The sequence below is a fragment of the Mesoplodon densirostris genome, chromosome 4 (genome assembly GCF_025265405.1).
Source record: "Mesoplodon densirostris isolate mMesDen1 chromosome 4, mMesDen1 primary haplotype, whole genome shotgun sequence".
NCBI lineage: Eukaryota > Metazoa > Chordata > Mammalia > Artiodactyla > Ziphiidae > Mesoplodon > Mesoplodon densirostris.
Window position 1 is genome coordinate 112,724,869 of NC_082664.1, and position 12,162 is coordinate 112,737,030.

At 53.4% G+C, this 12,162-nt stretch overlaps 4 non-coding genes across 4 annotated transcripts; all 4 read right to left on the reverse strand.

Moving 5' to 3' along the window:
* Window positions 1-2,583: 2,583 nt before the first annotated feature.
* Window positions 2,584-2,675, reverse strand: LOC132489841 (small nucleolar RNA SNORD116). The gene has a single exon (XR_009532209.1). It is a non-coding gene; the product is annotated as a small nucleolar RNA SNORD116 (small nucleolar RNA).
* A 2,685-nt stretch (window positions 2,676-5,360) lies between these two features.
* LOC132489842 (small nucleolar RNA SNORD116) lies at window positions 5,361-5,452 on the reverse strand. Its single transcript, XR_009532210.1, has one exon. It is a non-coding gene; the product is annotated as a small nucleolar RNA SNORD116 (small nucleolar RNA).
* Window positions 5,453-8,137: 2,685 nt separating this feature from the next.
* LOC132489843 (small nucleolar RNA SNORD116) lies at window positions 8,138-8,229 on the reverse strand. Its single transcript, XR_009532211.1, has one exon. It is a non-coding gene; the product is annotated as a small nucleolar RNA SNORD116 (small nucleolar RNA).
* Window positions 8,230-10,914: 2,685 nt separating this feature from the next.
* LOC132489844 (small nucleolar RNA SNORD116) lies at window positions 10,915-11,006 on the reverse strand. The gene has a single exon (XR_009532212.1). It is a non-coding gene; the product is annotated as a small nucleolar RNA SNORD116 (small nucleolar RNA).
* Window positions 11,007-12,162: the final 1,156 nt, after the last annotated feature.

The following is a 12,162-nucleotide window of genomic DNA, read 5'->3' on the forward strand; positions in this document are numbered from 1 at the left end:
CAGCCCTCAGGCCACTCAGAAAGAGCAACAGTCAATCCACTCTTGCAGCCAATGGGACCGTCTGAGGAAAACCTCCTATCCAATGGCACATCATAGGGTGAGTGAAAGCCTACCTTCCTGAGTTAGCCAGAGCCACGCTTAGCAACATGCCCCCGCGTCATTTTTCCACTTTTCCTTAGCACCTACAGTCATCAGCCAACGCGTAGGTCTTCTTGTCTTTGCCGACAGCCAGCATTGTCCAGCAGCGGCACCTGAGAAGTGAACATAATTCAGGCAGGTTTCAGAATTGGAATGGTGAACTCAGAAATCATGATTCATGAGAATATTTACCTGGGCTTGAGCTCGGACCCTGCTTCCCAAGGACGTCAACCTTTACAGAGAACTCAATGTCTGACAGCACGACTGCAGGAAGTAAGGCATGTACGTTGGCCCGTACGTGAGAGGGTATATTTTTGTTTTCACGCATGTGCGCATGTGTGAGTATTACTGCACAAGAGGACGCGCTTGTGGGCTTCTTTCTGTGCCTCTGAATCCTCACCATGGTCTCTGTGTGTCCCTATGGCCCTCTCCTGAGACCTCGAACCATAAAAGCCCAAGTTTATACACAGCGCCCTGGATCTGGACCCTCGCAGTGAATGGCGAAAGACCCCTTCAAACTTCAACAGACTGAATGTGAACTTTGAAAGACAGGGGGTTCTGAAATAGGCCACGGACTTCCACTCTTCCACAGCTAAGCCTTCTGGCCAAAGCACAAACACCTGGCGAGACCTGCCTTCTGGCCGTGGGTGTAACATATACATGGACCTGGGAATCCTGCCTCCCATTAGAATATCTAATGTACACTTGGGGCCACTCCCATCATTTTCAGGAGCAAGGAAACCTCCTATGGGTGGGCCGACCTGCGACTGGCTATAGTCAACATGCAGCCCGGCACCTCTCAAGGGGCTAACGAAATTCGGCCCAACTGCCAATTGTTGCCAACTACGCCAAATCACTTTCCAAGGACCCATGGGTATGCCCACCACAGGAAGTGGTGGGCTTCAGCAACCAAGTCCCACGTTCAAACCCCAATGCGGAAACTAGGCTACCTTCCCGGGCACGTGTTGCCAGCACCCAGCCAGCAGGTTTGGCGGCCCTGAACCCCGAGGAAACGCTCAAATTCTTGACAGTGTCATCCTACGTGCCCTCCTCCTGCCCACAGAGTAACACGACTCTCCTGGAAGCCACAGACATCCTGCAAACACGAGGTCACTGTAAACCAGGTAGGACAGACCGCAAGCATGACTGCTTTGATGACACTGACCCTACCCCATGCATCGTGGCACTTCTCCAATGACAGAGTGTCACTATCGAGAACCTCACAAAGATCAAAGACACTCTCCCCGAGGACAACAGACCGATTTCCAACGGAAGAACTCTGTTTTGTGAGGGGAGTTGTAAGCTTCAAAGGGCACAGTGGCTGTCCACGGCAGCACACCTGGCATCGCAAGACTGAACGCATCTCTTCTCCGCCAAGGGACTGCTCCAGATCAACCTCTAGCTGTTCAAAACTCCTGTGTGCCACACGGGCTGGCCGCATCATGCCCTCTCAGAGAAACACTTTTGCTTTGCATATTCCCAAACAAGGAAACAAAGTGGCCAAAGGGCATGTACGCATAACTCAAATACCCCCAAGGAGAGTGGCCCAGACGCTTCAGCATGTCTAATTTCTCTACGTCCCGCAAGACACACTTTGGGCGACATTCCTCCGGCAACGGGATCACAAATCTATGCAGTTTAAGTACCTAACTGCATCCTCATGTACTGCCAAAACCATCCCCTTCAGAGGCAGCTGATGCCAGCCCATCACGAACAGGACACATTCTTGGGAAGACGTGGCCAGCGCCTGCAACCCAATCATGACAGCCCATCCCACGACATCACACAGGACATGTCCTCATGATGCCTTACCAGCTTCTGCAGACCAGCAGTCACCACGCCGGCTTAAATGCAGCACTCGGTCCTAACCCCACTCCATGATGACCCACATAGTGCCTCAACTGTGCCGGGAGCTGCAGTGGAATTGCTGACATGGGCAATACCTAGGCCTAATCCATCAACACCCTTCCGTTGAAGACCAACCCCAGCCCACACCCATCCACTGCTCCATCCCCACCGGGCACTTAAGAACTTTGATGCACCCAAACAAATGACAGGGAGAGACACAGGCCTGGTCTGAGGTTCCAGGCTCCAACCAGGGAAGCTTCCTCATTTTGGCTTCCAGAAATAGCCCCCGAAGCTGCATGCACATAGCGTGATCCTGGCCCAAGCACACCTTCCCAAGCTGCAAGCTTACTGGGCCTACACCAGCACACACTCCGACTCTGAAGACCAGCAGGAGAGCCTTCCCCCTCGCATGCCCTCAACGGTCTTTCAGCAGGGACCTAATATGCGTAGATGACCCCGCTTATGGGCAGACACAGTGGACCCTCATATAGGAGCACCTCGAATCCTGGAACCATGCTGGGTGTTTGCATGCAGGTCAGAAGGGGACGCTGGACCTCACTCCTCACTCTCCCCTACCCCCGAGAGACGAAACGTGCTGGACCTCAGATTCGATGAGGAGACGGTAGAGTGTTCTCACTCATTTTGTTCAGATTTCCAAGGAATGCATACAAGGGTGTCATCATCGATCCAAGCACAGGCTGGGACGCTGCAGAACACAACCGGGCATGCCGTGGGGGTCTGAAGAGGAGACATGACCTCGGAGTACTCCAAAGCCCTGGGGAATCCACAGCCCTCAGGCCACTCAGAAAGAGCAACAGTCAATCCACTCTTGCAGCCACTGGGACCGTCTGAGGAAAACCTCCTATCCAATGGCACATCATAGGGTGGGTGAAAGCCTACCTTCCTGAGTTAGCCAGAGCCACGCTTAGCAACATGCCCCCGCATCATTTTTCCACTTTTCCTTAGCACCTACAGTCATCAGCCAACGCGTAGGTCTTCTTGTCTTTGCCGACGGCCAGCCTTGTCCAGCAGCGGCACCTGAGAAGTGGACATAATTCAGGCAGGTTTCAGAATTGGAATGGTGAACTCAGAGATCATGATTCATGAGAATTTTTACCTGGGCTTGAGCTCGGACCCTGCTTCCCAAGGACGTCAACCTTTACAGAGAACTCAATGTTTGTCTGACAGCACGATTGCAGGAAGTAAGGCATGTACGTTGGCCCGTACGTGAGAGGGTATATTTTTGTTTTCACGCATGTGCGCATGTGTGAGTATTACTGCACATGAGGACGCGCTTGTGGGCTTCTTTCTGTGCCTCTGAATCCTCACCATGGTCTCTGTGTGTCCCTATGGCCCTCTCCTGAGACCTCGAACCATAAAAGCCAGAGTTTATACACAGCGCCCTGGATCTGGACCCTCGCAGTGAATGGCGAAAGATCCCTTCAAACTTCAACAGACTGAATGTGAACTTTGAAAGCCAGGGGGTTCTGAAATAGGCCACGGACTTCCACTCTTCCACAGCCAAGCCTTCTGGCCAAAGCACAAACACCTGGCGAGACCTGCCTTCCGGCCGTGGGTGTAACATATACATGGACCTGGAAATCCTGCCTCCCAGTAGAATATCTAATGTACACTTGGGGCCACTCCCATCATTTTCAGGAGCAAGGAAACCTCCTATGGGTGGGCCGACCTGCGACTGGCTATAGTCAACATGCAGCCCGGCACCTCTCAAGGGGCTAACGAAATTCGGCCCAACTGCCAATTGTTGCCAACTACGCCAAATCACTTTCCGATGACCCATGGGTATGCCCACCACAGGAAGTGGTGGGCTTCAGCAACCAAGACCCACGTTCAAACCCCACTGTGGAAACTAGGCTACCTTCCCGGGCACGTGTTGCCAGCACCCAGCCAGCAGGTTTGGCGGCCCTGAACCCCGAGGAAACGCTCAAATTCTTGACAGTGTCATCCTACGTGCCCTCCTCCTGCCCACAGAGTAACACGACTCTCCTGGAAGCCACAGACATCCTGCAAACACGTGGTCACTGTATACCAGGTAGGACAGACCGCAAGCATGACTGCTTTGATGACTCTGACCCTACCCCATGCATCGTGGCACTTCTCCACTTACAGAGTGACACTATCGAGAACCTCACAAAGATCAAAGGCACTCTCCCCGAGGACGACAGACCGATTTCCACCGGAAGAACTCTGTTTTGCGAGGGGAGTTGTAAGCTTCAAAGGGCACAGTGGCTGTCCACGGCAGCACACCTGGCATCGCAACACTGAACACATCTCTGCTCCGCCAAGGGACTGCTCCAGATCAACCTCTAGCTGTTCAAAACTCCTGTGTGCCACACGGGCTGGCCGCATCATGCCCTCTCGGAGAAACACTTTTGCTTTGCATATTCCCAAACAAGGAAACAAAGTGGCCAAAGGGCATGTACGCATAACTCAAATACCCCCAAGGAGAGTGGCCCAGACGCTTCAGCATGTCTAATTTCTCTACGTCCCGCAAGACACACTTTGGGCGACATTCCTCCGGCAACGGGATCACAAATCTATGCAGTTTAAGTACCTAACTGCATCCTCATGTACTGCCAAAACCATCCCCTTCAGAGGCAGCTGATGCCAGCCCATCACGAACAGGACACATTCTTGGGAAGACGTGGCCAGCGCCTGCAACCCAATCATGACAGCCCATCCCACGACATCACACAGGACATGTCCTCATGATGCCTTACCAGCTTCTGCAGACCAGCAGTCACCACGCCGGCTTAAATGCAGCACTCGGTCCTAACCCCACTCCATGATGACCCACATAGTGCCTCAACTGTGCCGGGAGCTGCAGTGGAATTGCTGACATGGGCAATACCTAGGCCTAATCCATCAACACCCTTCCGTTGAAGACCAACCCCAGCCCACACCCATCCACTGCTCCATCCCCACCGGGCACTTAAGAACTTTGATGCACCCAAACAAATGACAGGGAGGGACACAGGCCTGGTCTGAGGCTCCAGGCTCCAACCAGGGAAGCTTCCTCATTTTGGCTTCCAGAAATAGCCCCCGAAGCTGCATGCACAAAGCGTGATCCTGGCCCAAGCACACCTTCCCAAGCTGCAAGCTTACTGGGCCTACACCAGCACACACTCCGACTCTGAAGACCAGCAGGAGAGCCTTCCCCCTCGCATGCCCTCAACGGTCTTTCAGCAGGGACCTAATATGCGTAGATGACCCCGCTTATGGGCAGACACAGTGGACCCTCAGATAGGAGCACCTCGAATTCTGGAACCCAGCTGGGTGTTTGCATGCAGGTCAGAAGGGGACGCTGGCCCTCACTCCTCACTCTCCCCTACCCCCGAGAGACGAAACGTGCTGGACCTCAGATTCGATGAGGAGACGGTAGAGTGTTCTCACTCATTTTGTTCAGATTTCCAAGGAATGCATACAAGGGTGTCATCATCGATCCAAGCACAGGCTGGGACGCTGCAGAACACAACCGGGCATGCCGTGGGGGTCTGAAGAGGAGACATGACCTCGGAGTACTCCAAAGCCCTGGGGAATCCACAGCCCTCAGGCCACTCAGAAAGAGCAACAGTCAATCCACTCTTGCAGCCACTGGGACCGTCTGAGGAAAACCTCCTATCCAATGGCACATCATAGGGTGGGTGAAAGCCTACCTTCCTGAGTTAGCCAGAGCCACGCTTAGCAACATGCCCCCGCATCATTTTTCCACTTTTCCTTAGCACCTACAGTCATCAGCCAACGCGTAGGTCTTCTTGTCTTTGCCGACGGCCAGCCTCGTCCAGCAGCGGCACCTGAGAAGTGGACATAATTCAGGCAGGTTTCAGAATTGGAATGGTGAACTCAGAGATCATGATTCATGAGAATTTTTACCTGGGCTTGAGCTCGGACCCTGCTTCCCAAGGACGTCAACCTTTACAGAGAACTCAATGTTTGTCTGACAGCACGATTGCAGGAAGTAAGGCATGTACGTTGGCCCGTACGTGAGAGGGTATATTTTTGTTTTCACGCATGTGCGCATGTGTGAGTATTACTGCACATGAGGACGCGCTTGTGGGCTTCTTTCTGTGCCTCTGAATCCTCACCATGGTCTCTGTGTGTCCCTATGGCCCTCTCCTGAGACCTCGAACCATAAAAGCCAGAGTTTATACACAGCGCCCTGGATCTGGACCCTCGCAGTGAATGGCGAAAGATCCCTTCAAACTTCAACAGACTGAATGTGAACTTTGAAAGCCAGGGGGTTCTGAAATAGGCCACGGACTTCCACTCTTCCACAGCCAAGCCTTCTGGCCAAAGCACAAACACCTGGCGAGACCTGCCTTCCGGCCGTGGGTGTAACATATACATGGACCTGGAAATCCTGCCTCCCAGTAGAATATCTAATGTACACTTGGGGCCACTCCCATCATTTTCAGGAGCAAGGAAACCTCCTATGGGTGGGCCGACCTGCGACTGGCTATAGTCAACATGCAGCCCGGCACCTCTCAAGGGGCTAACGAAATTCGGCCCAACTGCCAATTGTTGCCAACTACGCCAAATCACTTTCCGATGACCCATGGGTATGCCCACCACAGGAAGTGGTGGGCTTCAGCAACCAAGAACCACGTTCAAACCCCACTGTGGAAACTAGGCTACCTTCCCGGGCACGTGTTGCCAGCACCCAGCCAGCAGGTTTGGCGGCCCTGAACCCCGAGGAAACGCTCAAATTCTTGACAGTGTCATCCTACGTGCCCTCCTCCTGCCCACAGAGTAACACGACTCTCCTGGAAGCCACAGACATCCTGCAAACACGTGGTCACTGTATACCAGGTAGGACAGACCGCAAGCATGACTGCTTTGATGACTCTGACCCTACCCCATGCATCGTGGCACTTCTCCACTTACAGAGTGACACTATCGAGAACCTCACAAAGATCAAAGGCACTCTCCCCGAGGACGACAGACCGATTTCCACCGGAAGAACTCTGTTTTGCGAGGGGAGTTGTAAGCTTCAAAGGGCACAGTGGCTGTCCACGGCAGCACACCTGGCATCGCAACACTGAACACATCTCTGCTCCGCCAAGGGACTGCTCCAGATCAACCTCTAGCTGTTCAAAACTCCTGTGTGCCACACGGGCTGGCCGCATCATGCCCTCTCGGAGAAACACTTTTGCTTTGCATATTCCCAAACAAGGAAACAAAGTGGCCAAAGGGCATGTACGCATAACTCAAATACCCCCAAGGAGAGTGGCCCAGACGCTTCAGCATGTCTAATTTCTCTACGTCCCGCAAGACACACTTTGGGCGACATTCCTCCGGCAACGGGATCACAAATCTATGCAGTTTAAGTACCTAACTGCATCCTCATGTACTGCCAAAACCATCCCCTTCAGATGCAGCTGATGCCAGCCCATCACGAACAGGACACATTCTTGGGAAGACGTGGCCAGCGCCTGCAACCCAATCATGACAGCCCATCCCACGACATCACACAGGACATGTCCTCATGATGCCTTACCAGCTTCTGCAGACCAGCAGTCACCACGCCGGCTTAAATGCAGCACTCGGTCCTAACCCCACTCCATGATGACCCACATAGTGCCTCAACTGTGCCGGGAGCTGCAGTGGAATTGCTGACATGGGCAATACCTAGGCCTAATCCATCAACACCCTTCCGTTGAAGACCAACCCCAGCCCACACCCATCCACTGCTCCATCCCCACCGGGTACTTAAGAACTTTGATGCACCCAAACAAATGACAGGGAGGGACACAGGCCTGGTCTGAGGCTCCAGGCTCCAACCAGGGAAGCTTCCTCATTTTGGCTTCCAGAAATAGCCCCCGAAGCTGCATGCACAAAGCGTGATCCTGGCCCAAGCACACCTTCCCAAGCTGCAAGCTTACTGGGCCTACACCAGCACACACTCCGACTCTGAAGACCAGCAGGAGAGCCTTCCCCCTCGCATGCCCTCAACGGTCTTTCAGCAGGGACCTAATATGCGTAGATGACCCCGCTTATGGGCAGACACAGTGGACCCCCAGATAGGAGCACCTCGAATTCTGGAACCCTGCTGGGTGTTTGCATGCAGGTCAGAAGGGGACGCTGGCCCTCACTCCTCACTCTCCCCTACCCCCGAGAGACGAAACGTGCTGGACCTCAGATTCGATGAGGAGACGGTAGAGTGTTCTCACTCATTTTGTTCAGATTTCCAAGGAATGCATACAAGGGTGTCATCATCGATCCAAGCACAGGCTGGGACGCTGCAGAACACAACCGGGCATGCCGTGGGGGTCTGAAGAGGAGACATGACCTCGGAGTACTCCAAAGCCCTGGGGAATCCACAGCCCTCAGGCCACTCAGAAAGAGCAACAGTCAATCCACTCTTGCAGCCACTGGGACCGTCTGAGGAAAACCTCCTATCCAATGGCACATCATAGGGTGGGTGAAAGCCTACCTTCCTGAGTTAGCCAGAGCCACGCTTAGCAACATGCCCCCGCGTCATTTTTCCACTTTTCCTTAGCACCTACAGTCATCAGCCAACGCGTAGGTCTTCTTGTCTTTGCCGACAGCCAGCCTTGTCCAGCAGCGGCACCTGAGAAGTGGACATAATTCAGGCAGGTTTCAGAATTGGAATGGTGAACTCAGAGATCATGATTCATGAGAATTTTTACCTGGGCTTGAGCTCGGACCCTGCTTCCCAAGGACGTCAACCTTTACAGAGAACTCAATGTTTGTCTGACAGCACGATTGCAGGAAGTAAGGCATGTACGTTGGCCCGTACGTGAGAGGGTATATTTTTGTTTTCACGCATGTGCGCATGTGTGAGTATTACTGCACATGAGGACGCGCTTGTGGGCTTCTTTCTGTGCCTCTGAATCCTCACCATGGTCTCTGTGTGTCCCTATGGCCCTCTCCTGAGACCTCGAACCATAAAAGCCAGAGTTTATACACAGCGCCCTGGATCTGGACCCTCGCAGTGAATGGCGAAAGACCCCTTCAAACTTCAACAGACTGAATGTGAACTTTGAAAGCCAGGGGGTTCTGAAATAGGCCACGGACTTCCACTCTTCCACAGCCAAGCCTTCTGGCCAAAGCACAAACACCTGGCGAGACCTGCCTTCCGGCCGTGGGTGTAACATATACATGGACCTGGAAATCCTGCCTCCCAGTAGAATATCTAATGTACACTTGGGGCCACTCCCATCATTTTCAGGAGCAAGGAAACCTCCTATGGGTGGGCCGACCTGCGGCTGGCTATAGTCAACATGCAGCCCGGCACCTCTCAAGGGGCTAACGAAATTCGGCCCAACTGCCAATTGTTGCCAACTACGCCAAATCACTTTCCGATGACCCATGGGTATGCCCACCACAGGAAGTGGTGGGCTTCAGCAACCAAGACCCACGTTCAAACCCCACTGTGGAAACTAGGCTACCTTCCCGGGCACGTGTTGCCAGCACCCAGCCAGCAGGTTTGGCGGCCCTGAACCCCGAGGAAACGCTCAAATTCTTGACAGTGTCATCCTACGTGCCCTCCTCCTGCCCACAGAGTAACACGACTCTCCTGGAAGCCACAGACATCCTGCAAACACGTGGTCACTGTATACCAGGTAGGACAGACCGCAAGCATGACTGCTTTGATGACTCTGACCCTACCCCATGCATCGTGGCACTTCTCCACTTACAGAGTGACACTATCGAGAACCTCACAAAGATCAAAGGCACTCTCCCCGAGGACGACAGACCGATTTCCACCGGAAGAACTCTGTTTTGCGAGGGGAGTTGTAAGCTTCAAAGGGCACAGTGGCTGTCCACGGCAGCACACATGGCATCGCAACACTGAACACATCTCTGCTCCGCCAAGGGACTGCTCCAGATCAACCTCTAGCTGTTCAAAACTCCTGTGTGCCACACGGGCTGGCCGCATCATGCCCTCTCGGAGAAACACTTTTGCTTTGCATATTCCCAAACAAGGAAACAAAGTGGCCAAAGGGCATGTACGCATAACTCAAATACCCCCAAGGAGAGTGGCCCAGACGCTTCAGCATGTCTAATTTCTCTACGTCCCGCAAGACACACTTTGGGCGACATTCCTCCGGCAACGGGATCACAAATCTATGCAGTTTAAGTACCTAACTGCATCCTCATATACTGCCAAAACCATCCCCTTCAGATGCAGCTGATGCCAGCCCATCACGAACAGGACACATTCTTGGGAAGACGTGGCCAGCGCCTGCAACCCAATCATGACAGCCCATCCCACGACATCACACAGGACATGTCCTCATGATGCCTTACCAGCTTCTGCAGACCAGCAGTCACCACGCCGGCTTAAATGCAGCACTCGGTCCTAACCCCACTCCATGATGACCCACATAGTGCCTCAACTGTGCCGGGAGCTGCAGTGGAATTGCTGACATGGGCAATACCTAGGCCTAATCCATCAACACCCTTCCGTTGAAGACCAACCCCAGCCCACACCCATCCACTGCTCCATCCCCACCGGGCACTTAAGAACTTTGATGCACCCAAACAAATGACAGGGAGGGACACAGGCCTGGTCTGAGGCTCCAGGCTCCAACCAGGGAAGCTTCCTCATTTTGGCTTCCAGAAATAGCCCCCGAAGCTGCATGCACAAAGCGTGATCCTGGCCCAAGCACACCTTCCCAAGCTGCAAGCTTACTGGGCCTACACCAGCACACACTCCGACTCTGAAGACCAGCAGGAGAGCCTTCCCCCTCGCATGCCCTCAACGGTCTTTCAGCAGGGACCTAATATGCGTAGATGACCCCGCTTATGGGCAGACACAGTGGACCCTCAGATAGGAGCACCTCGAATTCTGGAACCCAGCTGGGTGTTTGCATGCAGGTCAGAAGGGGACGCTGGCCCTCACTCCTCACTCTCCCCTACCCCTGAGAGACGAAACGTGCTGGACCTCAGATTCGATGAGGAGACGGTAGAGTGTTCTCACTCATTTTGTTCAGATTTCCAAGGAATGCATACAAGGGTGTCATCATCGATCCAAGCACAGGCTGGGACGCTGCAGAACACAACCGGGCATGCCGTGGGGGTCTGAAGAGGAGACATGACCTCGGAGTACTCCAAAGCCCTGGGGAATCCACAGCCCTCAGGCCACTCAGAAAGAGCAACAGTCAATCCACTCTTGCAGCCACTGGGACCGTCTGAGGAAAACCTCCTATCCAATGGCACATCATAGGGTGGGTGAAAGCCTACCTTCCTGAGTTAGCCAGAGCCACGCTTAGCAACATGCCCCCGCGTCATTTTTCCACTTTTCCTTAGCACCTACAGTCATCAGCCAACGCGTAGGTCTTCTTGTCTTTGCCGACGGCCAGCCTTGTCCAGCAGCGGCACCTGAGAAGTGGACATAATTCAGGCAGGTTTCAGAATTGGAATGGTGAACTCAGAGATCATGATTCATGAGAATTTTTACCTGGGCTTGAGCTCGGACCCTGCTTCCCAAGGACGTCAACCTTTACAGAGAACTCAATGTTTGTCTGACAGCACGATTGCAGGAAGTAAGGCATGTACGTTGGCCCGTACGTGAGAGGGTATATTTTTGTTTTCACGCATGTGCGCATGTGTGAGTATCACTGCACATGAGGACGTGCTTGTGGGCTTCTTTCTGTGCCTCTGAATCCTCACCATGGTCTCTGTGTGTCCCTATGGCCCTCTCCTGAGACCTCGAACCATAAAAGCCCGAGTTTATACACAGCGCCCTGGATCTGGACCCTCGCAGTGAATGGCGAAAGACCCCTTCAAACTTCAACAGACTGAATGTGAACTTTGAAAGCCAGGGGGTTCTGAAATAGGCCACGGACTTCCACTCTTCCACAGCCAAGCCTTCTGGCCAAAGCACAAACACCTGGCGAGACCTGCCTTCCGGCCGTGGGTGTAACATATACATGGACCTGGAAATCCTGCCTCCCAGTAGAATATCTAATGTACACTTGGGGCCACTCCCATCATTTTCAGGAGCAAGGAAACCTCCTATGGGTGGGCCGACCTGTGACTGGCTATAGTCAACATGCAGCCCGGCACCTCTCAAGGGGCTAACGAAATTCGGCCCAACTGCCAATTGTTGCCAACTAAGCCAAATCACTTTCCGATGACCCATGGGTATGCCCACCACAGGAAGTGGTGGGCTTCAGCAACCAAGAC